This window comes from Plecotus auritus (assembly GCF_963455305.1).
Source record: "Plecotus auritus genome assembly, chromosome: 6".
Classification (NCBI taxonomy): domain Eukaryota; kingdom Metazoa; phylum Chordata; class Mammalia; order Chiroptera; family Vespertilionidae; genus Plecotus; species Plecotus auritus.
This window is the reverse complement of record NC_137773.1, coordinates 83,768,524-83,794,268: the sequence shown is the minus strand read 5'-3', so window position 1 is coordinate 83,794,268 and position 25,745 is coordinate 83,768,524. Positions and strand designations below refer to the sequence as shown.

The window sequence follows — 25,745 nt, the reverse complement described above, 5'->3', positions numbered from 1 at the left end:
GGAAATTAACGAAGGAAGAACCTCAAGTACTCTTGGTTTGAGATTGTAGTTTTTGTCTTCCCTTTTCAAGGTGACAGATGACATAGCTGAAGTCTGCAGCTGAGAACTAGCCAGCATCACCGGCTGGCTGGAAGCCAAGCCTGCGCTCACCGTGCCCTGTGCCCGGCCTATAGGAATGCAGTGGGGTTCCCAAGTGTCAGGGCCATTTCAGGCCAGGTTCCAGGCAGGAAGGGGCCCAACCTCACCCAAGTCTAGGCTCGGCCTGGTCTCCTCCTGCTCCACAGGCTGTTCCCTTAGCACAGGCTGTTCCCTTAGCGCCGACTGGATGGCACATAGTCCGAGGAATTTCTGAGCCCCTCCTGAGGGCAGGCTCGGTGAAAGCTACTGGAACCGCCATGCAAGCAAAACATATGAGATCCTGCCATTTGGGATCTTGTCTCTCTTGGGAGACTCAACTTTGAACCATATGATGCTGATGGGCACAGGGTCTCTCCAGGGGCAGTGGCAGTGTCCTGGGATTATATGGTGCGAGGCGTGCACCCTCTGTAAATATCCTAAAAGCTACTGAATCGGACACTTTAAAAAGGTAACTTTTATAGTATGTGAACTACACCTCAATTTTTTAAGTATATTTTTATTGATTTCAGAGATGAAGAAAGAGGGAGAGAGAAACATCAATGATGAGAGAGAATCATTGATTGGCTGCCTTCTGCACACCCCACGGGATTAAGCCCGCAACCCTGGTATGTGCCCTTGACCAGAATTGAACCCAGGACCCTTCAGTCCGCAGGCTGGCACTCTATCCACTGAGCCAAATCAGCCAGGGCTACACCTCAATTTTTTACAAAGGATGTGGACAGTGGGGCTCATCGTTTGTAGGAAGTGCTGCCTACAAGAGTAAGCGTGAGTCCTTCCCAAGGGCGTTCTTGATCATCATGGTAAATGATGCCGGTTTCCTTGAGGATTTATTTCTCCCTCCCAGCACCTGGGATTTTCTACCCAGAGTGTTCGTTATTTGTGTCTGAGGTTTATCTGCCCTGCCTCGTGGGCAGTTCCTAAGGGCAGGGTCTGTGTGGGGTTTGCAGGCCCCTGAGCACCCTGCTGTTGCCGTCTTGAAATTTGCACTAATTTTTGAACCAGGGGTCCCACGGTTTCATTTTTTCACTGGCTCTGCAAATTCTGCAGCAGGTCCATCAGAGAGGTCCCACTTCCTCTTTTCACTGCTGACCCTTCTGGGGGTGGGGGATTGGGATTCACTCTGATGGGAAAGTGAAAGTCCAGCGGTTTGTCTGGGTGAGCGAGCCCGTGAAGGTCATGGGAACAGCCCGGTGCCAGCTGGTAGAGCTCACAGCCTGCCATTTCGTGGCCCCGGGGACAGAGCATCAGGGATGTGTTTGTCCAGGCTGCTCCCTGTCCTGGCCCAAGCTGGTCTGGGCCAAGGGCAGCAGGGGTGGAGGTCACCTCACTGCTCAAGTCCAAGTCCAAGGGCTCAAGGACCACAGCCAGCAGCTGGTGTCTGCAGGACCTGGGGACAGGGAGATTTGCAGTTGGTAGATGTGGAGGCAGAGTGAGAAACCATTTAAAAATGATTCATAAGACATCCATGTTTGCAGCAGGACAATTCACAACAGCCAAAAGGTGGAAACAGCCTAAATGTCCATTAGTGGATGATGGATAAACAATGTGTCCATCCACACAGTAGACTATTACTCAGCCATGAAAAGCAGTGAGGCACTGACACTTGCTACAACATGGATAGATCTTGAAAACATGATGCTCAGTGAGAGAAGCCAGACACCAAAGGCCACACGGTGTGTGATTCCATTTATGTGAAATTCCCAGGACAGGCACATCCTCAGACAGGAAGTAGGTTAGTGGTTGCCGGGGGCTGGGGAGTGACTGCTGATAGGGACAGGTATCCTTTAAGGGTGATGAAAATGCACTAAAATTTAATTATGGTGTTGGTTGCACAACTTTGTGAATATACTAAAAACCACTGAATCATGCACTTCAAATGGGTGAATTGTGTAACATGAGAATTATCCTAATATATAAAAAGCCAGGGGCCATCACGACTGAAACAACCAGATGGACAACCAAACACAGGCTGCGTGGGGCGACAAGGCTGGCAGGGGGGTTAGTGAGGGACGACCAAATGACTGAACAAGCAGGCTGCATGGTGCAACCAGGCCGGCAGGGGGGTTAGTGAGGGACGACCAAATGAATGAACAGCAGGCTGCGTGAAGCAACCAGGCCGGCAGGGAGTTAGTGAGGGATGACCAAACGACTGAACAGCAGGATGCGTGGGGTGACCAGGCCAGCAGGGGGGTTAGTGAGGGACGACCAAATGACTGAACAAGCAGGCTGCATGGTGCAACCAGGCCGGCAGGGGTGTTAGTGAGGGACGACCAAATGACTGAACAGCAGGATGCATGGGGTGACCAGGCCAGCAGGGGGGTTAGTGAGAGACAACCAAATAACTGAACAGCAGGCTGCGTGAAGCAACCAGGCCGGCAGGGAGTTAGTGAGGGATGACCAAACGACTGAACAGTAGGCTGCATGGGGTGACCAGGCCAGCAGGGATGGCAGTTGGGGGCAACCAGGCCAGCAGGGGGACAGTTGGGGGAGACCAGGTTGGCAGGGGGGTAGTTGGGGGTGACCAGGCCGGCAGGGGGGCAGTTGGGGGAGACCACGCCGGCAGGGGGACAGTTGGGAGAGACCAGGCCAGCAGGGGGACAGTTGGGGGCGACCAGGCCGGCAGGGGGGCAGTTAGGGGTGATCAGGCAGGCAGGCAGGTGAGCAGTTAGGAGCCAGCGGTCCTGGATTGTGAGAGGGATGTCAGACTGCCAGGGATCGGGTCATCAGACATCCCCTGAGGGGTCCTGGATTGGAGATGGTGCAGGCTAGGCTGAGGGGACACCCCCCCCCCCCCGCCCCATGCAAGAATTTCATGCACTGGGCCTCTAGTATCTCAATAAGACTGTCTGAAAAATGGTGCCCAGTTAATTAGTCACTGTTTCCTGGTTTTGATAATGTCCCTTAGTTGTGTAAAGAGCTTCCATCTGGGGAACTGGGACTCTTTTTTACTAACTTTGCAATTTCTTGTGAGTTTTTAATTGATTCAAAAATAAAAAGTTGAAGGATCATATACATACTAGTAGATACTAGCTAGTAGTTCCTGCAAGGCTGAGGCAAGTCTTGGCCTCCAAGTTCATGGGCATGTTGTTCCAGCCCTTTCATCTCTCATCTCTTCCATCCACTGCTGCTTGGTAGGAAGTCCCCCGGGTACCCCTCTTGCCCCAGTGCCCCAGCAGTTCTTGTCCTAATTTGCAGCCTAGAAGAGCAGATCCTGTTGGATAGATTCTAGCTTCAGGATCCCAAAGAGCTTAGGGCATTCCTGGAGCAGTGGCGCCATCTGCAGGTGATTATGGGTATTTCAGTTCACCATCCTGGCCATTTAACTGACAGCAAATTAGCCTAAGCTCAGAGAAAGGAAACAGCACTTAAAGTTTTTCATTGAGTTGTTTTGTTAAGTACACTTTTTATTTTAGAATGGTTTAAGATTTTCAGAAGCGTTTCAATAGTACAGCGAGTTCCTTTCTATCCATCGCCTAGTTTTCCAGTGGTCACGTCTTCCATAATCATGGGTCATTGTGACAGCCAGGAGACAGACAGGTACATTCATGTGAACTCAGCTCCACTCTATTCAGATTTCACTAGTTTCTTCTCTTTCTGCCCCGGGACCCCATCTATGACCCCACAATGCATTTAGTTCTTACAACTCCTTTGGCAAATCTGGGTACCCTAGGGCAGTGGTCGGCAAACTGCGGCTTGCGAGCCACATGCGGCTCTTTGGCCCCTTGAGTGTGGTTCTTCCACAAAATACCACGTGCGGGCGCGCACGTACAGTGTGATTGAAACTTCGTGGCCCATGCGCAGAAGTCGGTTTTCGGCTCTCAAAAGAAATTTCAATCGTTGTACTGTTGATATTTGGCTCTGTTGACTAATGCGTTTGCAGACCACTGCCCTAGGGCAAGAGGTTGACTCAGTCTCCCCTTCCTCCTCCCTGGGGACCATGAGGTTCAAATGATGCAGGTGAATGTCTTTTGTAAACTCTAAAAGGGCATGTAAACATCCAATCCTCTCATTTAATTTCATTTTGGAAATTTATTAGGGATAATGTCATCAATCTCTAATTACCTCTCTTTCAAAAAAAAAAAATCCTCACCTGAGGATATGTCTATTGATTTTAGAGATAAAGGAAGGAAGAGAGAGAAACATCGATGTGAGAGAGAAACATCCATTGGCCGCCTCGCATATGTACCAGGACTGGGGATCAAACCGGCAACCTTTCAATGAACGGGATGGCACTCCATCCAACTGAGCCACACCAGCCAGGGCTCTCATTGCCTTCTCAAATCTACCCTCTCTGCATCCTGAAGCTTCCTATTTGTGCTGCCCCAGTGCCTGACAGAGTGACCCAAAGGCAGGACTCCCAAAATGATTTTTTACTATTGTCTACTCATGAGCTCATGACTCTTCAATGCCAATGTCCACAGTAACACCCAAATTTTTGGCCACATGATGGCCAACTAAAGTCTTACGTTTTTCTTCCAGGGAGCGGACTTTGGTTCCTGGAACCTCGGCGCTGAAGACAGCTCGGCCTTGCACACAGGTTGGTGTCATGATGTTTTTCTTTTCTCTGCATTCACACTTCATGGATTAGAGTTAAGAGGTTGGTTTGCCGTTGGAGCATGTGTCCTCAGCTGTGCATGCCTGACTCTTCTCTGAGGGTTTGTCCTTTCCGCCAAGAGTGCATGGGAGCCTGGCTGGTGTGGTTGAGCGTCGACCTATGAACCAGGAGGTCATAGTTGGATTCCTGGTCAGGGTACATGCTCAGGTTGCGGGCTTAATCCCCAGTAGGGGGCGTGCAGGAGGCAACCGATCAATGATTCTTTCTCATCATTGATGTTTCTATCTCTCTCTGCCTCTCCCTTCCTCTCTGAGATCAATAATTTTTTTTTTTTTTAAAGAGCACACGAGAGTGAGGAATGTCTTCTGCTCTTGGGCTCCAGTCACCCATGAAGTAGTAGGGGAACATGGACTGGTCCCAGTGCACCCCAGGATGGGGTCAAGGCAGAAAGTGGGCAAATGTGCTAGCCTGCTTTCAGCGGTCTTAGCTTAACCATTGACAGGAACAGTGCTAAGTCACTAGATGTGATGAATATCTGAAACACATCACCCACCCTGGCAGACTGGGAAACACCACAGTGGCTTCAGGAAGGTTCCTTTTTTTTTTTGTTATTAATTCTCACCCAAGGATATTTTTCCCATGATTTTTATAGAGAGTAGGAAGGAAGGGGGAGGGGGAGAGAGAGAGAGACAAAAAACATCAATGTGAGAGAGACATATTGATTCGTTGCCTCCTGCATGTGCCCCAACAGGGGCTGGGGATCAAACCTACAACCCAGGTATGTACCCTTGGTTGACCGGGAATCAAACCCAAGACTCTTTGGTGCTCGGGCTGACACTCTACCCACTGAGCAACACCGGCCAGGGCCAGGAAGGTTTTTAACAAGTTAGGAGCAAAGCTAAGGCTCAGGTCTTGTTCTCTCTGCTCCTCTGTTTATCACTGGTCTCATTCCCTAAAGGATTTTGAGTGGCTTGTATAATGTGGGAAGAGGAAATAACATAAAAATTAGTTAGAGACTGCTATGTGCTCTGGGCTACCACTTGCTTGTTGTATTTACTGTAATTCTCTGGTATGTTTCCAGCCCCATTTCTTGCTCCTTCTTTTTTCATAAATGTCTTTGCTATTCTCATGGAGTTTTCTCTTTCATGCAATCTTTAGAATAAAGTTCTGGTTACTAACAAAAATTCTGATGGCATTTTGATTAGGATTGTGTTATTGATAAACTTGAGAGAGATCTGATGTCTTTATAATGTTGGCTACTCCCATTCAGTGTGTGTATTTGTATAAAAAAATGCTGGGAAAGAAGGCAGACCCCAAAGGCAACACATTACGATTCCATTTAGATGAAATGTCTAGAGGAGGCAAACCTGTAGTGGTTGCCAGGCCTGGGGTGGGAGAGGTTAGTGTGAAGGAGCACCGGAATCTGATGGGTGAAGGAAAGGGTCCAGCACTGCGTGGCAGGGGCGGTCACACAACTCCACCAACTCACTAGAAAACCTTTTGAGGTGTGCACTTCAAACGAGTGAATTTTACAGAAGGTAAAGTGTACTTCAGTAACATTAAAACATAAATATTTTAGCCCTAACCGGTTTGGCTCAGTGGATAGAGCGTCAGCCTGCGGACTGAAAGGTCCCAGGTTCGATTCCGGTCAAGGGCATGTACCTGGGTTGCGGGCACATCCCCAGTAGGGGGTGTGCAGGAGGCAGCTGATCGATGTCTCTCTCTCATCGATGTTTCTAACTCTCTATCCCTCTCTCTTCCTCTCTGTAAAAAATCAGTAAAATATATTTAAAAAACAAAAAAAAACAACAACAAAAACCATAAATAGTTTAGCTAAGCCAGAGAGAGAGGCTGTTCCTGAGGCCAGAGACCAAAAGCGGAAGTTGGAGCCTGGTGTCTGCCCGACTTGTTTACGCTCAGCCTAGGTCCAGAGAAGATGTAAAATGTAACTCCTGTTTCACAAAGTTGCCGACCAGAGGGGAGTTTGGTGAACTGCGTGCAGGTTGTCGGGCAAGATTATGGCTGGTGTATGGTCTTTGCAGCGCGTGGACCAGCAAGCCTCCCTCATCCGCTCTCTTCAGTGTCAATGTCACACTGACTTCCTGTAAAAAGAAAGTGGAAATTCAGGCATGTACAGAGAAGGCAGTGACCCAAAACCCTGCCAGTGATGACCGTTGCTGACATCTGGTGAGCGTCCTCCCCGAGTCTCTGTGAATTACATTCACACACTGATTTTAGATACGTAGATTATTTTTTCCTCTAATGAGCTCATTTTTCTTGATGGGCATTTTTTCTCATCAGTAAAGCTAGATTTCCATCTTTCCTGATGTTGGCTTAACAGTCTACCTTATAGAGAAGTTATAATTTATTTATTTAAAATTATTTTATAATTGATTAGAGGCTTAGTGCACAAAATTTGTGCAATCGGGAGGGGGGGTTCCTTAGCCCGGCCTGCATCCTCTCACAGTCCAGGAGCCCTCGGGGGATGTCCAACTAATGGCTTAGTGCTCGCCAGCTGTGAACCCAGCTTCTGGCTGAGCGGCGCTCCCACTGTGGGAGCACACTGACCACCAGGGGGCAGCGCCTGTGTTGAGCATCTGTGGTGGTCAGTTCGCATTATAGCGACCAGCTGTTCGGCCGTTTGGTCGATTTGCATATTAGCCTTTTAGTATATAGGATTTGACTGGTTTCCTCTTGGTTGGCTTCTCTGAGTGTTTATTTTCTTTTCCTTGTTTGCAATGCTCTGGGATGAATGTCCTTGTGTAAATTTTGTACAACCTTGGTTGCTTATTATTTGGGATAAGTTCCTATAAGTAGGTTTGTGGTGGTGGTGTGTGTGTTTAAGTCAGGGTATTTTCATTTACATTTTTTACTTTCAGCCACAAGGACCTCCAGAAATGTACCATTTTTTACTCCCAGGGCCCCTTTTCCTACCATCCCAACTATACAGTTTTCATGTCTTTACCAATCTGACCACCGGGGCACTTGCGTGGCTGCTGTGTCTGGGTCTCGTGTTATCCAGGAGTTCAGCATTTTCTCTCAGGAGCTTCTGCTGTGAGTGGCCTGGCTGTATTTTCTACTCGCATCTGTGTTGGGGCTTTCTTTGTCTCATGGATTTGCATGAGCTCTTTGCACACATTTGTGGGAACTTGCTATATTTCTCCATTTGGACGCTGTCTGGTGCCCGTCACATATGCCACTATTTTTCTGAGTGTGTCTTCCCACTTGGCTGGTGGTGGTTCTGCCGTAGGGAACTGGGACTGTAAATGTGTCCGGACACAAGTGTTCTCCTTTGTATCTGGGAGGCCTTCAATTTTAAGATATAAAAACAGTTCACCTGCATTGTCTCCAAATTGCATATTTTGCACTTAAATCCTTGAGCCTTTGGAAATTCAACTGTACTTGTGGGTCTCCCTGGGGTGATCCTGCCCCAGGGGACAGGACAGTGTCTGAGGACATCTGTAGTTGTCACGATTGGGGGTGCTCCTGATATCAGGTGGGTGGGGCCAGGGATGCTAGCTCAACACCCCACATGCCCAGGAGAGTCCCCCACAGGGAATGACCAGGTCCTGATGTCAGCAGTGCCAACTGGGGACCCTGAACAGTCTGGCCCTGAGGTCTAAAGGGACTTGTTCCTCTTTATTACAGACCCAAATCTGTGTCATTACCACAGAGGAAAAGGGCCGCTAATTACATTTCCACATGTGCTATGAGAACTTTTATAGGGAAGAAGATTTGGGAACATCATCTGGAGACAAAACGTTCCAGCAGTCCGAGCTCAGAGCGGTGCTTGAGTTTCACTCTGATGCGTCAACGGGACGTCACAGAGTAGCTGAAAATTCCAAGCGTTTTCTTTGGCTTTGATTCCTTTGCATACAACTGAGGGTGATTCTGCCCCCTCAAGGGCAGTAGGCCAATCTGGGGACATCTGTGGTCATCACAACGGGGGTTCCTGGCATCTAGTGGGTGGGGCCAGAGGTGCCTCTCAGAGCCCAGTGCCCAGGACGGCCCCATGGAGAGTTACCTGCCCTGTGGCAGCCAAGGGGGAACCCTGATGGAGGGAGACAGAATTATTGGCTGAGCTGGCACCCACAAGCGGGTCTTGCAGGGATTACCAAGGAAACTCCTCAAAGTGGGTAATGCCAGGCTTTCCCTGATTGTTTTAAAAACTTTAATAGTCATTTGTTGAGGACATCGTGTTTGCCAGGCGCTGTGTTAGCCATCCACAGGCATCCTCACATTCAGTTCCCTACAGCACCAGGGGCCGAGGGGCCGGATTAAAGGTCTTTGACAAGCAGAAGATCAGATAAAGGGTCCAAGGGTGTAAGACTCTGAGCAGGGTCTCCCATTACTGAGCAGCCAGCCTCTCCCGCAAGCTGGTGTGTCATTGAGTGAGGGTCACTGCTGCCCGTCCTGAAGGCAGAGCCAGTGCTCTGATCCCATTCTCTGAATTTCTGCAGGTGCCAGTGGGTCATGGGGTTTGCCCCGCGTCGTCTGAAGCTGGGTGACATTTGCCGTTCCCTCTGGCAGCCACTAGGGGGCAGAGAAGGCCCATGGGATCAGACTGGGCCTTGAGCCAGGCGTGGATGGAAATTCATATGGGTGTAGGTGGGTACCCAGACATCTTCAGTCACCCCTTGCCTCACTTGGCGCCCTGTGACCACCTGTTCCTGTTCCCTGAGACATTCTGATTCAGCACCGAGAGTCCCATAGTCACCCTGCCCTGGGGGCCCCCTGCCTCGCAGACACGGAGACTCCCATCTGTGGGTGTAGGAGAGGCAGAAAACGTGGGCTCTGTGGCTTTGGGTGTCTGTACTCCCCCAAACTTACCATGGTCCAGTGGTTGGAGTGAAGGCTTCACGAGGGAAGCGAAGAGGCAAGGTCGGGGATGGCAGTCTCACTGCTGCTTTTGCACCCCCAAGGACGGTCCTGCAGTGACCTGAAGCTCTGGCCACGTGGTACCTCTGCACTGGCCCCGTGCAGCCCCTTTTGGGACTCATTTAAAGACACCAACCCTCAGAAGCCCCTTCAGGCCTCCTGCGTGTGGAACCTGCCTGGTGTCCCCCTGTGGCACCCTCGGGTGTGTGTTACAGCTTTGAATACAATCACCTGCGTGGTTACTGCTCGGCCTGGCTGGGTTCAGGGTGACCCTCAGAGATTTTATTCATTCCCTCAGCAAGGATTTCCAAATGTCTGCCTGGGCCAGGCTCTAGGGCAGTGGTCGGCAAACTCATTAGTCAAACTCATTAGTCAACTCATTAGTGGTCGGCAGTGGTCGGCAAACTCATTAGCCAAATATCAACAGTACAATGATTGAAATTTCTTTTGAGAGCCAAATTTTTTAAACTTAAACTTCTTCTAACACCACTTCTTCAAAATAGACTCGTCCAGGCCGTGGTATTTTGTGGAAGAGCCACACTCAAGGAGCCAAAGAGCCGCATGTGGCTCGCGAGCCGTGGTTTGCCTACCACTGCTCTAGGGAAACAACCGTAACCAGGACAACCCAAGCAAGACGCCTGGCTCTCATAGAGCTGACATTCTAGCAAGAGTCATGGACCCACTGGTGAGGGTCCTCAGACATGGCCCAGTGTCCCCCAGGGGCAGGATCGCACAGTGAGACCCTGCGTACTGGGTCCTCTCGCACTGTCTTTGGATGTGGTTAAGTTTCTTCTGGATGGACCCCGTCGTTGTCTTGGAAGTTGGGAGGACAGCAGGCTGGTTCCTGCCTCCGAGAACAGCAAGCGAGAGCCCCTCCAGCATGGCAGCTGTGCAGTGCAAGGGCTTTCTCAAGGACGCCGCGGGCCCCCTGTCCACAGCGTGCGCTGGCCGTTCAGCTGGAGAGTCACCTGGCTCGGATGTCGAGGCTACTGTGGTGCTAGTTTTATTGTGGTGACATTGAGTTTTGAGCTGAACACAGTGTCCAGAGCTTCGATTTCCAAAACGGTAGCCACTAGCCACGGAGGGGGGCGGGTACTGGGCACCTGAAATGGAGCCGAGAGTGGAAATGACTATATTTTGCATATATTGGTTTAAATCAGTGATTCTTTTTTTTTCTTTATTGATTAAGGTATTACATATGTGTCCTTATTCCCCCATTGCCCCCCCCCCTCAGCTCATGCCCTCACCCCCCTGGTGTCTGTGTCCATTGGTTAGGCTTATATGCATGCATACAAGTCCTTTGGTTGATCTCTCCCCCTCACCCCCACCCTCCTCTACCTTCCCTGAGGTTTGACGTTCTGATCGATGCTTCTCTGTCTCTGGATCTGTTTTTGTTCATCAGTTTATGTTGTTCATTATATTCCACAAATGAGTGAGATCATGTGATATTTATCTTTCTCTGACTGGCTTATTTCACTTAGCATAATGCTCTCCGGTTCCATCCATGCTGTTGCAAATGGTAAGAATTCCTTCTTTTTTACCACAGCGTAGTATTCCATTGTATAGATATACCACCGGTTTTTAATCCACTCATCTGCTGATGGGCACTTAGGCTGTTTCCAAATCTTAGCTATGGTAAATTGTGCTGCTATGAACATAGGGTGCATATATCCTTTCTGATTGGTGTTTCTAGTTTCTTGGGATATATTCCCAGGAGTGGGATTACTGGGTCAAATGGGAGTTCCATTTTTAGTTTTTTGAGGAAACTCCATACCAGGCGTCCTCAAACTACGGCCCGCGGGCCACATGCGGCCCGCCGAGGACATTTATCTGGCCTGCCGGGTGCCGCTGCCTGTCCTGCTTAGCAGCCGACTCCTCCCGGGCCTGCAATGCGCATAGGAATTTGTTCATAGTTTTTTTTTTAAACTATAGTCCGGCCCTCCAACGGTCTGAGGGACAGTGAACTGGCCCCCTGTTTAAAAAGTTTGAGGACCCCTGCTCCATACTGTTCTCTACAGTGGCTGCACCAGTCTGCATTCCCACCAGCGGCGCACGAGGGTTCCTTTTTCTCCGCATCCTCGCCAGCACTTGTCATTTGTTGATTTGTTCATGATAGCCATTCTGCCAGGTGTGAGATGGTAACGCATAGTTGTTTTGATTTGCATGTCTCAGATGATTAGTGACTTTGAGCATGTTTTCATATGCCTCTTGGCCTTCCTTCTGTCTTCTTTCGAAAAGTATCTACTTAGGTCCTTTGCCCATTTTTTTATTGGGTTGTTTATCTTCCTTTGGTTAAGTTGTATAAGTTCCCTGTAAATGTTGGAGATTAAACCCTTATCGGTGATAACATTGGCAAATATGCTCTCCCATGCAGTGGGCTTTCTTGTTTTGTTGATGGTTTCTTTTGCGGTACAGAAGCTTTTTATTTTGATGTAGTCCCATTTGTTTATTTTCTCTTTAGTTTCCATTGCCCTAGGAGCTGTATCGGTGAAGAAATTGCTTCGGCATATGTCTGAGGTTTTGCTGCCTGTGGATTCCTCTAATACTAGTATTTTTATGGTTTCTCGTCTTAAGACTGATCCTGCCCCCGGGGGACATGGATGATGTCTGGAAACACCTGTGGTTGTCAAGACAGGATTGCTCCTGGCATCGAGTGAGTGGGGCCAGGCATGTGTTCTGGGTTCCCCAGTGCCCAGGACGGGCCCCACAGAGATGACCAGCCCCAGTGTCAGCAATGCTGAGGGGGGATCCTACAAGAGCAGGCTTTTCTGCAGCTGAACTGCTCACTCCATAGAGCACAAAAGAACCTCCCTACAGCAGAGCGTGCCTTCCTGCTGGCTCCTGTTCTCGGGGAGTTTCTGAACATTTCTGCTGAAAGCATTGCCAGAGCTTTTATCTTAAGAGAGTGGCCTTTCGTGGGGAACAAACCCTAGTCCTGGCGTGCAAATAAGAGTGCTCGTCTTTCTCCTGGGTAGTGACTGCCTTTGGTCTGTCCTGGGTGTGTTAAAATGCACATTATTATCAGTTCTTTCCCTGGACACATTGTTCTCCTAAAAGGACTGCCAAGATATACAGTGAAAACTTAGAATGTTCTGCTCATGGAAGGTCACGGGCTGCCACCGCCACCTTCCCAACAGAAAACGTGTACAGTATTTATGTAATTATGAGTCTCCTGACACAGCCCACAGGGCCCCAAACCCTCTACCTGGAGCCTCTGGTTCCAGAGACCAAGCCACATGGTGCTTCCGTAGGCAGCAGGCCCTGCTCAGACATGACCTTGACCCCCTACTGCAGGGTCTCATCTAGGGGTGACTTTGCCTCTAGGGGACACTGGGCCATGTCTGAGACACTTGTGGTTGTCATGACTGGGGGTACACCTGGCATTAGGTGGGTGGGACCAGAGATGTGGCTCAGCACCCCACAATGCTCAGGATGGCTGCACCCCAGGGAATGACCCAGCCCCGATGTCAGCTTTGCCGAGGGGGGAACCTGCTCTGTGAGATTCTTGCCTTCTGTGTTGACTCAAGACCACTCTCTTTATTCTTTGCTTTGTGTTATCACTGTGGTTCTCATCCAAGACAGCCATCAGGCCCCACTCTTTTGGATCCTGCAGGCTAAGCTCTCTCAGTAGCCCTCTCATGGGTTAGTTAGTGCTACCATCTGCTTTTACCTGCTTGAAAATCAAGGCCCAGCGAAGTTTACATCCAAGATCACCAAAGAGGGGATCCACTGATGGGGCAGCCAGAACTGGAACAGCCCACTGGCAACAAAGGCATGCCAACTGCAGCATCTGCAGCCACGTGCTTGTTGCTGGGCAACCACTTGAACAGTCAGCCCCAGGGCAGGGGATGATGCAAGCAGGCAGTCATCAGAGAGTCATCAGACTCAAAACACACACAGGGTTGTGACAGTCACATATGACAAGCAGGTGGGGGAGCCGTGACGAGGTGGAGAGGAGCTCATTTGGGGTGGGCAGAAGGGGTCCCCACATCCTCCCAAGGCCCATTCTCAGTCCTGATTCCATCTGAGCTGGTGGGCACTGAGGATGTCGGCCTAGGCTCCTTTCCCTTCCCTCCCACTTCGTTCTTTCAGTCAGCAAATACCCGGATGCCTGGGGAGGGCCAGGTGGGCTGTGCTCAGGAGTTGCGGGGTCAGAGGGCGCAGCTTGGGAGCTGAGGGCTCCTGAGCCACTGTCAGCCCAGTGGAGGCCTGAGCAGGTGCAACAAATGCAGGCCCACAGGGAACTGGTGTGTTGGGAGCGTGTCTCTCATTGCCTTAGACCCATGGTCGGCAAACTGCGGCTCGCAAGCCACATGTGGCCCTTTGGCCCCTTGAGTGTGGCTCTTCCACAAAATACCACGGCCTGGGCGAGTCTATGTTGAAGAAGTGGCGTTAGAAGAAGTTTAAGTTTAAAAAATTTGGCTCTCAAAAGAAATTTCAGTCGTTGTACTGTTGATATTTGGCTCTGTTGACTAATGAGTTTGCCGACCACTGTGCTTAGACTGAATCACCAACTGTCTCTAATTGCCATTGGTGTCCCCAAATTCAAATGTTAAAACCTACCCCCCAGTGTGATGGTAATTGGAGGTGGGACCTTTGGGAGGTGTGATGGTGTGGTTAATAATAAATACAGATTTTGTTCTTCACCCATGGTTCTGGGCTCAAAGCTCCCAAAACGCTTAGAATTCCTGAGCAATGGGAGCATCCCTTAAATATGAAAGTGATCATAAAACCCCAGATGCTTTGCTGTGCTGTCACATAAAGTGTATTCGCTAGCTGTTGCTACATAACAAGTCACCAAAAACATGTCCATTAAACCACACCTGTCCATTAGCTCCTGGTTCCACAGGTCAGAACTGGGGACATGGCATGGCTGGACCTCTGTTCAGTGTCTCAGTGGGCTTGCCCAGGGCTGAGTTCTCATCTGAGGCTAGACTGGGAAAGGACCCACTTCCAGTTTCACCCACGTTGTCAGCAGGATCTAGTTATTTTTAGTCATCTTGCCAGCTGCCAGCTAGGGATGACATGACTCTCAGCACCTAGAGGTGGCTCTTGGGTCCTGTCCTCCTCTATAGACCCTCTCATACTTCCAGTCTCACTTCAAGAAGGACTTTACCTGATTAGGCCAGGCCCACCAACGCAAATTTCCCTTTTGATTTACTCAAGATCAACTGATTTGGGATTTTAATTACATCCTCCCAATCCCTTCTTTTGTACAAAATAACATACCAGGGATGTCTTATCATGTTCACAATCCTGTCTATACTCAGTGGTTCATCTACAGGGATCTGGGGGGCTCTGAGAAGCCTGCTGGCCACACAGAGGAAGAAGGGAGCATAGTCATAGTCAGGGAGATAGGACCAGCGCTGAGCCTCTACCACGGCTGAGCAGGGGGCATCTTTGCCCTCCTCTCTGACCTCTGCCCCTCCCTGCAGGATGTATTGCCAGGACTCTGGGGGGACGACCAGGGTTGGGGGAGAAAAGAGGATGTCGGCCTTGGGGAATGCCCGGCATGTTTTGGCCCAGTTACACCTAAAAATACCTATGGCTTTGACTAATATATTTTTAAAAACCTTTATTTTGAAATAATTGCAAAAGAAATTACAAAAATTTTTCAGGGGGTCCTGAGCACCCTTCCCCCAGCTTTCCCCTGTGGTGGCATCTCACATAACTGTAGCACAAAACCAGAAAATTGGCACAGGGACCATGTGTGTGCAGAGGCCACCACTGTTGATCACATGTGCAGACTGGGCTTTGCCTAAGTTATGAGTGTGCAGGACCACCACACGTGAAGTAGAGAGAGTGCTTCTAACTCATGTATGTGAATATACTTGACTCTACTTAGCTGTACAAATAAAATAGGTCAAAGTGGTAAGTCTTAAGTTATGTGTTTACCACAATAAAAGAAGAAGAGAGGGAGAGACAGATATCAGAAGCCGTGGCAGACCCTCTCTAACTGGCCTTGAATAAAGCAAACAGACACCTTGTGAACTACCTGTGGAGGAGGTCATATGGCCTCTAGGAACTGAGAGCAATCCCCACGCCACAGCCAGCAAGAAAATGGGGACCCCCCCAGTCCTATAGCTGCAGGCAATTAGATTCTGCCAACCACTTGAATGAGCTTGGAAGGGACCCTAAATTCTATATGGGGACTCAGCCTGGCCAATTCCTTGATTTTAAGCTTCTGAGACCTTGAGTAGAGGACCCAGTTAAGTTGTGCCCCAATTCCTAACATAGAAACTGTGAGATGACAAATATGTGTTGTTTTAAACTGCTAAGTTTGTGATAACTTGTTACACAGCAGTAGCTGACTGATACACCTACTGTGTCGCCTTCAGACACACTCCTTCTAAAACCCACCACAACTCTGCAAAGTAGAACTAATTATCTATATTTTCCAGATGAGAAAACAGCAGCAGAGAGAGGCTAAGTAACTTGCCCAGGGCCACATGGTAACTGTTTTGTGATAGTTAGCTGAGTGTCACCAGGCCCAGACCAGGGATCTGATGCTCCAACCGCCCACTGGATGTTTGGTGAGTGAATGATCGAGAGAAGGAACAACTCCTCACCTGACCTCTGAACAGAGAGGCGAGCCTGTGACTGGGACCAGTGACATGCTGGGGACAGTGAACGGAACCTCAAGGACATAATCCTTGTGCCCCGAAAGGAGTAATGATCACATGGGGCTTCCCTGGCTGAGTCATCAAGGGGGTGAGGTCTGAGCTCATGAGCCTCCTGGAATTTAACATGCTATTCCCTGGCACCCTGACTAATATCCCGGCTGATTCAGAGCCCTGCTCGATGAGAGGCCAGCTCCCAGAGCCAGGCACCCTCTCACCCAAGAGACTGGCAAAGCCAGGCAGCAGGAGGAACAGCCAGCCAGGTGTGGGTGTGGGTTCATGGCACCTGGGCTGAGGTGAGAGGAAGGGCACACAGTGTAGGTGGGAAGAGAGGGGGAAACAAGGACTGAGGGCTAGGGCCACACCCACCATTGCCCCTGGCAAACCATTACCAGGTCTCTTGCTTCCAACAGAGGCTGGGTCACTCTCTGTGGGGCCTTCCTGGAAACTGTGGGATATTGAGCAGCACCCCTGGCCCCACCCTCTCAATGCCAGGAGCACCCCTAGTGTGACAACCACAGATGTCCCCAGGCATTGCCAGTGTCCCCTTGGGGCAGAACCGTCCTGGGTGAGACCCTGGCCAAGTGAGCTGATGGTGATGACACTGCCTGAGTTAGAGCAGGTACTCACCTGGGGGGCTCTGTCCAGAGCCTCAGGGAGGCCTTCCTGGAGGAGGTGGTGTCTGAGTTGAGGCTGACAGTGCCCCGGAGCTGATGGAACCTTGTAGGTGGACCCTCCAGGTGGCACAGGAGCAGAGGCTGGTTCCAGGACCTTGGGTTCAAGGTGAGGGAGAGGGAGCGAGGAGCCCGCAGGCACAGATAGTGCTTTATCCTGAGGGCAATAGGGAGCCATAGAGGTTCTAGCCCCACCCCTGGCAACAACTGATTGACCTCCTTGTTTTACAGATGAGGCAACTGAGGCACCTTGGAGGTAAGGGAGAGCACAGGTCCCAGCAGACCTCAGGGCTATTTTCACAAGGTCACTGGCCATGCCAGTTTGGGGGTGCATGTGGGCGCTGGAGCCAGGCCCAGGAAGTGGCACCTATCTTGGTACCTCCCAGCTCTGAGACCCCTGCTCAGGCAGGCACCTCCGGTCTTGTTTCCATTGTGTAAAATTGGAGTGATCGCCACCGCCGATGCCCAGGGTTCTGCAGAGACTAGATGACAACACCAGTTTTACAGGCCTTGTCCCCCCACCCGTCCCTTCTCTGCCTTCCTTCTTCCCAAAGACACCGGAGGTCATCCAGCTTCTCTGGTATCTATGGAAATGCTGGGAATCAGTGAGTGACCTCGGAACCGTCAACAGGTTGGCAAGCCCTGGACTCCTGTTCTGGGTGTCAGCGTTCTTGCCCTTGACCGAGGGCAAGAAAGAAGTAACTGAATCTCGTGGACAGAACGTGTTCCCCGCCCAGAGCCCGTCCCCCTGGGAGTGATCGGTAGGAGTCCACCAGGAAAGCCGGCAGCAGGCGGCAGCAGGCGGTGGCTCTGTGTCCCAGGCTGACCTTGTTTTCCTGTTCCCGGGCAGGAACAGCCTGGCCTGTGGTGTGGATCTCCGCAGGCTCTGTAAACACCCAGGGATGGAGGGCCTGGGGGCCGGGCTCCTTGCCGCCCGCCTGCCCACGCCTCCCTGGGAATTATCAGAAAAGGGTGGCAAATCTGTTCCCTTCCCAGAAGATGCAGGCTTGCTCCGCTGCCTCCTGGGGGGAACTGGGCAGAGATGCCGGCTGGGGATGGTCATCTGTGTTGTGAGGCCCCCAGGAAACCGTGGTTACTCACAGACTGCGATGTTCCTCACACAAAGACAAGGAGCGTTTGGGGCATCTTTCCTTTCTCTCTCTATTGTGGTAAAATACACGTAACATAAAATTTGCCATCTTAACCATTTTTCAGTGCACAGCTCAGTGGTATTAAGTACATTCACATTGTTGTGCACCCATCCCCACCATCCATTTCCAGAACTTTTTCATCTTCCCAAACTGACACGCTATGCCCATTAAACACTAACTCCCTATCCCCTGCCCCTTCCCACCTTCCCAGCCCCTGGCACCCACCATCTACTTTCTGTCTATGGATGTCCCTCTGAGTAGAGTCACACAGTATTTGTCCTTTTGTGTCTGGCTCATTTCACTGAACGTACTGTCCTCCAGGTTCATCCACCTTGTAGCAGGTGTCAGAATGTCCTTCCTTTTTAAGGCTGAGTAATATTCCTGTGTGTGGATGGGCCACATTGTGTTTATCACTCATCTATTGATGAACACTTAGGTTGTTTCCACCTTTTGGCCATTGTGAATCATGCAGCTATGAACACGGGTGTATAATTACCTATTTGAGACCCTGCTTTCAATTCTTTGGGGGAATGAAACACCTTTCGGTTCTGATATAATATCTAGAGCTCAGTCTGCAGGTCCCCTGTCTGCCCCCCGGAATATAAGGGAACCCAACCTGAGCCACAGAATCAGAAACCTGGGCCATGAGGTGGCTTCTCCCTCGTCCACCCTCACTTAGGCCCACACACCTCTAGGGAGAAAAAAATATTTTTGCACAAATAGATATACCATGCTATAAAAATGCAAACGGTACAAAAGGTACAGTGAGTGTGACATTCCAAATAAGATCACTGTGTCAGTCTTAGCCATAATAAGGCACCGTGACAAGGCAGCTTAAGCAACAGGATAATCCCAGTGCTGGAGGCCGAAATTTTGAAACCAAGGTGTCAGCAGGGCTGCTTCCTCCTGAGGCCTCTCTCCTTGGCATGCAGACGGCCAACTTCTCCGTGTCCACACATCTTCCCTCTGTGCGTGCCTGTGTCTTACTTAAAAGGACACCAGTCATGTTGGATTAGGGCCCACCCTCATTTTTACCTTCATCACCTCTTAAAGACTCCATCTCCAGGTACAGTCACAGTCGAAGGTTCTGAAGGCCAGGAGTCTAACATATCCATTTGCGGGGCAACACAATTCAGTTCATGCCAGTGGCCTTCTGAGGTTCTAGGTGGACATGAATTTGCGGACGGCGGCGGGGGGCGGGGGATACTGCTTAGCCCACCTCAGGGAGGTGGATTGGTGCAGTCCTCAGTAAGAGACTCTGGAAGGGTGTGCAGGAAGGAAGGGGAATGGGTCATCCTGGAGGGGGCACTGATTGTGCAAGCCTAGTGCAAGTCATTTAGCTGAGATGTAAGCTCTGACCTTCAAAAAGGTCACTCTGCTGTGAGGGGAGCCTTTACCCCTTTTAAAAATGAAAGTGGAAACTCAGGGTAGGCGAGGTTACCCAAGGTCACCAAACAGCCTCGAGCGGAGCCAGCACTTCCACCCCACGAGTTGGCTCTGTGCACAAGGCCAGCTGCCCAGCCAAGGGTTCCGATAGCGCAGGGACAGCCCTGGAGTCCTCCAGTGTGGCTGGTTAGATTTTTCTGCATCTATTGATATGATCATGTGATTTTTATCTTTCATTTTGTTTATGTGATGTATCACATTTATTGATTTGCGTATATTGTACCAACCTTGCATCCCTGGAATAAATCCCACTTGATCATGGTGTATGATTTTTTTGGGTTACCAATGAGATCAAGGGAGAAATTTAAAAAAAAATACCTAGAAACAAACAAAAATGAACACACAGCCATTCCAAATCTATGGGACACAGCGAAAGCAGTCCTGAGAGGGAAGTTCGTAGCATTATAGGCCTACCTCAAGAAGCAAGAAAAACCTCTAGTAAACCATCTAAACCTACACCTAGAAGAAGTGGAAAGAGAACAGCAGGAAAAGCCCAGCATATGAAGAAGGAAGGAAATCATAAAGAGCAGAGCAGAAATAAATGACTTAGAAACTAAAAAAATTTTTTAAAAATACAAAAGATCAATCAAACCAAAAGCTGTTCTTTGAAAGGATAATCAAGGTTGTGATCTTTTAACCAGATTCATCAAGAAACAAAGAGAGTGGACCCAGATAAATATAATCAAATGAAAGAGGAGAAAAAAATATTTTTGCCAGTGGCCTTCCATTCAACTGACATCACAGAAATACAAAGGATTGTAAGAAAATGTTGCAAACAAATATATGCCAACAAAATAGACAGACTGGGCAAAATGGACAAATTCCTAGAAACATACAATCTCCCAAAGCTTAATCAGGAAGAAGCTGAACACCTGAATAGACCATTAACAACTAATGAAATCAAAGCAGTAATCAAAAATCCAATGGCTTCACAGGTGGATTTTACCAAACATTCAGAGAACTAACACCTATCCTCCTCAAACTATGCAGAAAATTCAAGAGGAGGGAAGACTTCCAAACTCTCTTTATGAGGCCAACATTATCCTAATTCCAAAACCAGATGAAGACACAACAAAGATAGGAAATTATAGGCCACTATTCCCTTCTTTCATATCGTGTTAATCCCTGTGAGGTGACGGGTTTCTTGGAGGCTGGGCCCTGCTCTGGGCTGTACGGGGGATGGGTGAGGCCCATGACTGTGTCTGAGGTGGGGACTGCAAGGTGGAGCAGTGAGCAGGAGACCCAGTGCACAGAGATGAAACCGGCGGCGTCCTGCAGCCAAGCGCAGCATGTCGGCTCTTTTTCTTTTCTTTTTTTAAAGTCTAAAACCTGTTTGTTTTAATTTAAGGAACTCTTTTAAAAAGCAAGCTTTTTATTAGATAATTTTTCTGACATCAGTGCACAATTCTCCTCCTTATTTTCCCGATTTGATAAGTTCAGACAGCTGATAGCCCAGGGAGAAAGGGAATTTGGGGGAGGGGGAATCAGTGCTGAGCTGGACATTTCCAGAACAGTTTTATATTAACCCACACTAGCCTGGATGGAGGTCTAGTTCCCACTCTTTTGGTTGTTGTTGTTAATCCTCACCTGAGGATATTTTTTCCATTGATTTTTAGAGAGAGTGGAAAGGAGGGTGGGAGGTTGGCGGGGGGGAAGACATCTGTGTGAGAGAGACACATCGATTGGTTGCCTTTCTACATACACCCCAACCAGGGCTGGGGATCGAACCTGCAACCCATATACGTGCCCTTGACCAGGAATGGAACCTGCTACCCTTTGGTGCACGGGCCAACATTGTAACTGCTGAGCAACACTGGCCAGGGCTAGTTCCCACTCGTGCTGGTAACTTAGGGTAGAGGGCAGAGGCAGTGGGCCAGCAAAGGCATATGGTCTTTATTTTTTTAAAATTTCTTTATTGTTGAAAGTATTACATAAGTCTCCTTCCCCCCTCTCCCCCCATTGACCTCTCCCAGCCCACTCCTGCCTCCCAGCACAGGCCCTAACCCCCTGTTGTCTGTGTCCATTGGTTATGCTAATATGCATGCATACAAGTCTTTCGATTGATCTCTTACACCCCTCTCCTCACCCTCCCCTGCCCTCTGAGATTGGATGGTCTGTTCAATGCTTCTCTGTCTCTGGATCTATTTTTGTTCATCAGTTTATGTTGTTCATTATATTCCACAAATGAGTGAGATCATGTGATATTTATCTTTCTCTGACTGGCTTATTTTGCTTAGCATAATGCTCTTCAGGTCCATCCATGCTGTTGTAAATGGTAAGAATTCCTTTTTTACTGCAGCATAGTATTCCATTGCATAGATGTACCACCATTTTTTAATCTACTCATCTGCTGATGGGCACTTAGGCTGCTTCCAGATGTTAGCTATTGTAAATTGTGCTGCTATGAACACAGGGGTGCATATATCCTTTCTGATTTCTTGGGATATATTCCTACGAGTGGGATTACTGGGTCAAGTGGGAGTTCCATTATTAATTTTTTGAGGACACTCCATACTGTTCTACACAGTGGCTGCACCAGTCTGCATCCCCACCAGCAATGCAGGAGGGTTCCTTTTTCTCCACATCCTCACCAGCACTTGTCATTTGTTGATTTGTTCATGATAGCCATTCTGATGGGTGTGAGATGGTATCTCATTGTTGTTTTGATTTGCATGTCTCGGATGATTAGTGACTTTGAGCATTTTTTCATATGCCTCTTGGCCTTCTGTATGTCCAGTTTCATAGTGTCTATATATTTTATTGATTTTTTACAGAGAGGAAGGGAGAGGGATAGAAAGAAACATTGATGAGAGAGAAACATCAATCAGCTGTCTCCTGCACACCCCCCACTGGGGATGTGCCCACAACCAAGGTACATGCCCTTGACCAGAATTGAACCTAGGACCCTTGAGTCTGCAGGTCAACGCTCTAGCCACTGAGCCAAACCGGTTAGGGCACCCATTTTTTTTATTGGATTATTTTTCAGGCATATGGTCTTCTTATAAAATATATATTTTTTATTAATTTCAGAGAGGAAAGGAGATGAAGAGATAGAAACATCAATGATGAGAGAGAATCATTGATCAGTTGCCTCCTGCACATCCCCTACTGGGGATCTAGCCTGCAACCCGGGCATGTGCCCTCCTAGTTCATAGGTTGACACTCAACCACTGAGCCACACTGGCGGGGCAATATGGTTTATTTTTTCCCTGATAAAGTAGGTTACATGAGGAGGGTTCAGAGCCTCTTTCACAGTGAAGAGTCTCAATGGAGTGAATAAAGACTAAGGGCACAAAGAGGAAGGGGTCAGATGCTTCCCGCTAAGAACAGAAATACAGTCCCTATAAGAAGTCAAACACTAGCAACTGAACGTGGAAAAACAGGCTTCGTGCTCCATAGGTGGGAGGCTGTCTCAGAATTGACTCTTTTTTCTTAATTCTTCAAGTTAAAAACATTTTAAAAAATAACAGCTCTATTGAGATACAATTCACACCATATAATTCATCCTTTAAAGTGTACATTTCAGTAGCTTTAGTACATTTACATAGTTGTGCAAGCATTGCTTGAATTCCAGAACATTCCATCGCCCCAAAAAGATACCCTGTCCCCATTAGCAGTCACTCCCACTCCCCCAGCCCCTGGAAACCACCAATTCAGGGGTAATTCTGCCGCCAGGAGACACGTGGCAATGTCTGGGAGCGTCACGACTGGGGGTGCTCCTGGCATTGAGTGGGTGGGATCAGGGATGCTGCTCAACACCCCACAGTGCCCAGGATGGCCCCCCACAGAAAATGATATGGCACCAATATCAGCTGTGCTGAGGCGTAACCTGTGTTCATTATTTGGAAAAAACTTTGAGTCCAGTTCCTGCTCACACTGGGCACTTGGGTTTAAAGCAAGTGGCTCCACATTGCTCTCTACTTGGAAATTCAAATGCCCCTGGCCCTAGCCCTCCCTGTCCGTCCTTCCTGAGCTTCCCTGAGCAGTTGTGTCCTCAAAGGGCTTGGAGCCAGGAGGCCTCGAAGCTCTCTCCTCTGTAGCTGAGGGACCAACTACGGAGTCTTCAGGCCTGGTGCAAAATGAGAACATGGGCCCCTTGCTCCACCCCGATTGTGGACGCTGAGAGCAGTGTATTCACCAAGGGGCCCTGGGCACCTACACAGGAAGCCCTCTGGGGACAGGGCAGCCATGTCAGCTCTGCTGTTGAGGCCAGAGAGGGGAGGGCTCTGGCAGTGCATGGGCATTAGGCCCAGGATGCCCCCCTCCCTCCCCCCTCCCTCCTACAGGGCTGTCTCACCCAGGCCAGGCTGTGTCCACCCGTGAGTGCCCTTGTGGGTCCTCCTGCTCCTGCAAGGCCAAGTGGCTGTCCTTGGCGCCCGTCCATGTTTACTTCACTGGCTTGTGTGTTAAACTGGGCTGACCAGAAAAAGGTTGGGAAATAGCACTCTGCCTGCAGGATGTCCCGGGAGGGGTGTTGTTGCAGACCAGTGAGGAGCACAGGCCTCCGGGCCCGTGTTCACCCCTGTGCCTAACAGAAACCTGGGGCCACCCAGCCTGCCCGGCCACTCCCTCCCTGTCCCCTGCCTGCCTCGGGTCTTTGGCTCATTTTCCCTTCGCAGTCAGCGTGTCCCTGACCCGCTGGTGGAAAACAGGACCTGACAGGGGAGGTGACTCACAGATGCTTGGGTCACCCTGGTTTACACCGTCTGACAGTCAGGGGTTTGTTCTGGTGTCTACCGTGAGCAGCAATCAGACTCTTTCCCCCCCTAAATAGTAAACACAGGGTCTGACCCATCAGTACTGATGACATCGGGGCCCAGTCTTTCTCTGTGGGGGCTAACTTGGGTGCTGTGGGGTGTTGAACAGCATCTCTTGCCACCTCCCACTCAAGGCCAGGAGCTCCCAATTGTGACAACTACAGATGTTCCTAGACATTGTCAGTGTCCTGGGGCAGAGTCACCCCGGGTGAGAGCCTTCTGCAGTCCAGGCTGTATGAGAAGGGAATGCAGGGGGCAGAGGCTGCGGGCTCATCCTCTGGGTGCAGCTGGGTTCCCCCCCGCCCCAACACCTGCCAGGAATAGCCAGGGGTCGGGCATAGCCAGGCAGCTGCACTGCCAGGAACATAGCCCAGTGCTCCGCTGCTAGATTTCTTGGCTGTGAAGCAGAAGGGCTTGTGCTTTCCAGGGATTAGGCAACCAGGGACCTTAGCCTCTGGGCTGAGAACTGCAACACACACACCTGCCCAGGAAACTGGGACCTCACAGTCTCCTCACTGGCTCCTCATCCTCTCCTGTCCAGTGCAAACACAGGGTGCTGGACAAAGCACCCTCGCGTCATTGCTATGATTGGAACAAGGCAGGAGGGCCTAAAGAGGAGATCTTGCCTCCAGGGGACACCGGACGTTGTTTGGGGACATCTGTGGGTGTTGCGACTGGAGGTGCCTCCTAGTATCGAGTGGGTGGAGTCCAGAGATGCTACTTAGCACCCCTCAGTGCCCAGGACGGCCTCACATAGAATAACTGGCCCTGATGTCAACCATGCCAAGGGGGACCCTGACTTCCCGCATGCATATTGGGTTGTAATGCTCAACACCCCTGGGAAACTCAGAATTGCTCATCATGTGACCTTGCTTGGGCTGCAGTGTAGGACTGTCTCCCACTCTCCCTCGATTTCTCAAGCTGAGTCATCTCCCAAATGTGCACTCTGGGCTGCAGTGGCCTCTCCGGCCGTGGGACACATGGCTCCATCCTGAGTGGGCCTGCCTCCTGCGGAGGGCTAGGCCCAGGGGACTCACCACTGGGGCGGCTTCCTGTATTGTGCGTGTGACTCCTTTAGGTGTCACTGTGACTGCAGCTCTCAGCAAGCTCCTTGGTGGCCTTGAGAGCTAGTGTTTGATGCGAGTATTTTAGTTCAGGAAACAGAATTCACTAGTCTCAGGGCCTGAGTTTATTTTACAGATGAGGGTCTTCTGCTCAGCACTGCTGAAATGGAGCTGGATCACTCTCTGTGGGGGGCTGTCCTGGACACCGTGGGGTGCTGAGCAGCATCCCTGGCTCCTACCCACTCGGTGCTAGAAGCAACCGCAGTGTACAAGCACAGATGTCCTCACCCTAAACAAATGCAGGTTTTGCAGACCTTCCCCACCAGGAGGGCCAAGACTCCCTTCATGGTGTTCACTGCGACACCTCTACACCTGGGGTCCACCTGACATGCTGATGGGACCCGGCCCTGCGGCCCTTTCAGCCACAGCCGCCAGGTGGCAGCACAACCCTCCCAGTGGATG

General features: G+C 49.9%; 1 protein-coding gene across 1 annotated transcript in view; it reads left to right on the top strand.

Moving 5' to 3' along the window:
• Window positions 1–25,745, top strand: part of GNG7 (G protein subunit gamma 7) — a 131,485-nt gene that overhangs the window by 32,740 nt on the left and 73,000 nt on the right. Inside the window, exon 2 of the mRNA XM_080677076.1 lies at window positions 4,618–4,675. The gene's annotated coding sequence lies outside the window, so the exon portion shown is untranslated. The remainder of the gene's footprint in view (window positions 1–4,617; window positions 4,676–25,745) is intronic.